This window comes from Otolemur garnettii, unplaced genomic scaffold, assembly GCF_000181295.1.
Source record: "Otolemur garnettii isolate 467f Iridium unplaced genomic scaffold, OtoGar3 scaffold00033, whole genome shotgun sequence".
NCBI lineage: Eukaryota > Metazoa > Chordata > Mammalia > Primates > Galagidae > Otolemur > Otolemur garnettii.
In genome coordinates this window covers 13,023,401-13,027,983 of record NW_003852428.1, presented here as the reverse complement: position 1 = coordinate 13,027,983, position 4,583 = coordinate 13,023,401, and the positions used below count along the sequence as shown (strand labels likewise).

The window sequence follows — 4,583 nt, the reverse complement described above, 5'->3', positions numbered from 1 at the left end:
GATGGGCACTTGGGCTTCTTCCATGACCTGGCAATTATGAACTGGGCTGCAATAAAAAACGATGGTTAGATGCCACGAAGTAGGTGGCAATGCCTTAACCGTATGTGTGTTGTTAGGCCCGAGGGCCTCTTCCATCCTTGTCAAGGGAGTGCTAACCTTCTCTCCTTTCATACAACACCCAAATTCATTTCTGACAGGTACATCAGTCACTGCAGGGAGGCCTCCCTGCACTTACCCACTGCAACCTTGTCTGGACCTGATTGCATCTCGACAGACTCAAACCCAATGTACATTTTTGGTATACAACATTCAATGGGAGAGTCTTCGTGAATGTTAAGTCAGAGAAGTAATTCTAAAAATATTTTTATGATTTATTTCAACCTGAATTATTTTGAGGTAGATCAAAAAAAAAAAGCTAAAGTGAGAAAGGAAAGATGAGCTGGCTGGCTCCTAACGTCATCCAAATGATGGCATTGGAGAGAGGAAAATAAGGTAGCTCAGTGCAAGTGAAGAGGACAGAGCTAGATTATGTTTCAGAGATGAAATGCAAAGGGCTTCTCTGAGGAGACGAATAGTAAAGAAATCAAGGACCAATGTTGTGTATACCTATGTATCTAAAACTGTGTTGTTTACCGTTGAGCTATTTAGCATCAAATAATCAATGCTAATGTAAATGTCTATAAGTAAGAGTTGTCAAATCTAATAGTTTAGATTGCAACTAGAAAATAGTGATGTGGACGTTCTAAAAAATAACAAATTCTCCTCCATATAATAGCAAAATGTATCTCCCATACTAGTTGTGAAATGAAAAAAGAATTATGACATGAACTACTACACTCATACACATATGTATTTTAATTAAAGGAAATTATTAAAAAATATTAATATTCTTTTCAAATTATTGGTTGGGAGTTGGATTAAGAAAAAGAAAAAGGGCCTTTGAAATGTTCACATATATATTTCTTTATCTCACTGGCATATGCACTATGCGTGAAGCTAAAAAACAGAATCTTCTTACTGTCAACTTTGAACAAATGATCATTCAACCTACTTCGTGGGTTAATCCTGAAAAGTTCGATTTATTATGCTTATGAATTCAACAAAATTATTCTATATGATTTGTTTTACTTCATTAAAAATACAATATACATAAATTACAGTTCATTTTACATAAATTATTTCACCAAATATAGGGAAATTAATTTAAGAATTACTGTCCCCGTCAAAAAATACCTCATTTGCTAAAATGGCACAATAAAACAGTGCAATTTAAAAATTCATAAAAATAGAGAACTTTGGCAAAAACAGAGAAGAGTACACACCTGTGACTACTGAGTTGCTGTGAAAGTTTCATTTCCTGATATAAAATTCTACAGCACTTGGCTTTTGTTCAGGCATAAGCCAGAGAGTAAAACCAGCCAAGTTTTACAGAAATAACATTTAGATCCCTAGAGCCTCCTATCAAGCAACCCATAAAACTTTTTGAATTTTCTACTTACATTTGCAACAGAAGTTTTAAAATGTCTCTTTCCCTCCAATTTTGAGTGCTCCCACATTCAAATCTGAACACTTAATAGTGTATTATGCCCTAATTTTCAGAAATATTTATGTTAGTGTATTATATAATACAAAGACTCTGAAATGGTCTTCTCCAGTTTTGTAGGAATTCAAATATGAGTCGTCCTGTAATACCTTTTATTATTTTTAAGTATACTCATATAATCCGAATATGAAGTATGATGTTGAATGTAAGTTATAGTTGACTATTATTGAATTATTGAATGTAAATCATGTATTGAATTATTACCTGATTATTGAATTCACTTAACATCTTATATTAGGGTTGTTAAAATTCATGCTTTCCAAATCAGCATCCTTCTTTATGGATGGTGTAAAGTTTATCTGATGTTTCTCTGTCTATCCTACCTAGTAACTACTTGACCGAATTAGTTCCCTTAAAGACACCAATAATTATTTTTAAAAGAAATTTAAAATTCATTGCATGGAAAGAGCTGAAGGAAAGGAAAAAATGGAGGGAAACCATAATTGGATGCTGGACGCCTATTCTTGAATGCGTCATTAATATGCCCCCAGTCTCAGAATACTACAGCCTCCTTAACTGGTGGAAGTTCACTCCTGAGTACAGGTTTATTTAATTTTCAATTATTAGTTGGAGAGTCTTGTCATTATCTTCTCCTGTTACAAAACAGCAACCTAACGTTGAACTGCCATGGACTCTGTGACCTCAGGTGTTTCCAGTCTCCACCTTTTAAAATTGTATCTGGCTCTGAAGCCAATTCTCTTCCCTTATACCATTGGTGGTCATCAAAATGTTTCATTGACATGGCTGTGACAGTGAACAGAAATGCTATTGTGCAAGATTGATAAAGAATTGGGAAGATTCGTCTTACTTCTCCCACAATGATTACTTGACTGTCGTTATGTTGTGAAATTTCTGTAGCAGTAGATTTAGGATTAGAGCTCTGTTTTTCATGCATGTTGTACATCACTGAAACATTTATGTCCAACTATCACCCAATGAAATACCTTACAAAATTACCCAACTCAGGCCGGGCACGGTGGCTGAAGCCTGTAATCCCAGCATTCTGGGAGGTCGAGGTGGGTGGATCACCTGAGCTCACAGGTTCGCGACCAGCCTAAGCCAGAGTGAGACCCCCATTTCTAAAAATAGCCAGAGTTGTGGCAGGTGCCTGTAGTCCCAGTACTTAGGAGGCTGAGGCAAAAAATAGCTTAAGTCCAAGACTTTGAGGCTGCTGTGAGCTGTGACACCACAGCACTCTACCCAGGGTGACCAAGTGAGACTTTATCTCAAGAAAAAAAAAATCAACAACTCAGTAGGACAAAAGAACTAAGATTCAGGAGGGATGACAGCCACAGGGACTTCTGGTGATTTGAAGCTTCTTTTCCCTGGAGTATTTGTCGGTTCTGAAACACTGAGAACTGGGGCTTAGCCAAGGCAGTAGGGCTGGAGAAGACAGCAGAAGGTTTGGTTTTCTGTTTTCAAAATGTATTAACATTTTTTCCTTGAGATGGAATTATTTTATCTTTACAGTTTACTTGTGAAATTTTTATTCGGATATATTATCCATGATATCTCAATGACGTTTTTCAGATGGTTGTTATTGCTGGATATCCACGAGGTTTTACTTTCATTTAGGTTCACTTGTAACTTGTTCAAGGACATTTTTGACTTGGAATTTTATATTTTACTTCTTCCATTTTTTGTTGTTGTTGTTGTTCCTCATGAAAGGTGCTCTTTTGTTTTGTTTTTTTGTGTGTGTGTCTTTGGAAGTCTTTTTATTTCATTTTCATGGTAATTCATATGTTTATTTTTCTTGCTCACTATCATACAATTTTAAAATATTTATTTTCACACATTAGACACTAATATGTTGTCATTTTGTAATGGCCCGAGTAATTCTTCACCATGAAATCATACTTCCTGTCTGCATTCATTGTCTTCTTAAGTAATAGCATAAGGTGAAGAGAAACAGTCCCGTAAATCCTTCTGGGTATTCCAATCTTAAAAATACTTGTTATGTAGAACTTTAGAACTTTAACGTATACTTTATTTCTAAAATGCTTTAAAAACTAAAATATAGAAATAGAAAATATTAAATATACAAAACATAATACCTTCAAAATCCTCAAATCTCATCCTACACGCCACTTTTTCATTTTTGACTTGTTTCTAAATAAGACGCTAGAAATTTCAGGCTGGGCACAGTGGCTCATGCCTGTAATCCTTGCATTCTGGGATGCCAAAGTGGGTGGACTGCTTAACCTCAGGAGTTCAAGCCCAGGCTGAGCAAGACTGAGACTCTGTCTCTACTGAAAATAGGAAAATTGTCATGGTGTTGTGGTGGGCACCTGTAGTCCCAGCTACTCAGGGAGGCTTAGACAGGTGGTTGCTTGAGACCAAGAGTTTGGAGGTTGCTGTGAACTGGGCTGATGCCATGGCACTCTAACCTGGGCAACAGAGGGAGACTCTGTCTCAAAAAACAACAAACAAAAACCCCAGATATTAGAAATTACCAAATTTTCACATACTTCAATTTCATCATCTAAGATTGGAAATAATTTTTCATGTTTTATACATACAGGTTAAAAGGGTGAAGTGAGTTTGTGTGTATGCTTTATGCACGTGTGTGGTCCTATGTGGGTATGACTTACAGCGTTCTTTCCGTCTGTGATTCATTATACATTTTTTTTTATATGAGAGCTGGAAAGTGTTTTTCTGCTTGTAATTCATACAAATGTTTTTATTCTCACTTGATAATTCACAGTACCATGCACTGTTAGTATCTCTGTCTACGGGGAGGATGGGGCATGAACGTTCAGTCACACTCTGGTTCTATAGTGTTGTATTATTGATATATCTACCTTAGATAATGATAGGGCACGTGTTGCTTCTGGCTCTGAGTGTGAAATAGAGCTCATAATCATGTCGCATTAGCAATATTTTCAAAATCAGATGCAATATTTTCAAAATTAGACAATATATTGGAAACTTTTTCATACAGCAGACAACAATGAACGTAGTCTCTGGTTCTTAAGTGATG

The 4,583-nt window shown here is 36.1% G+C and overlaps 1 non-coding gene across 1 annotated transcript; it reads right to left on the bottom strand.

Annotated features, from left to right (window-relative positions):
• Positions 1–53: 53 nt before the first annotated feature.
• On the bottom strand, positions 54–178 carry LOC111725228. Its single transcript, XR_002773346.1, has one exon. It is a non-coding gene; the product is annotated as a U6atac minor spliceosomal RNA (small nuclear RNA).
• Positions 179–4,583: the final 4,405 nt, after the last annotated feature.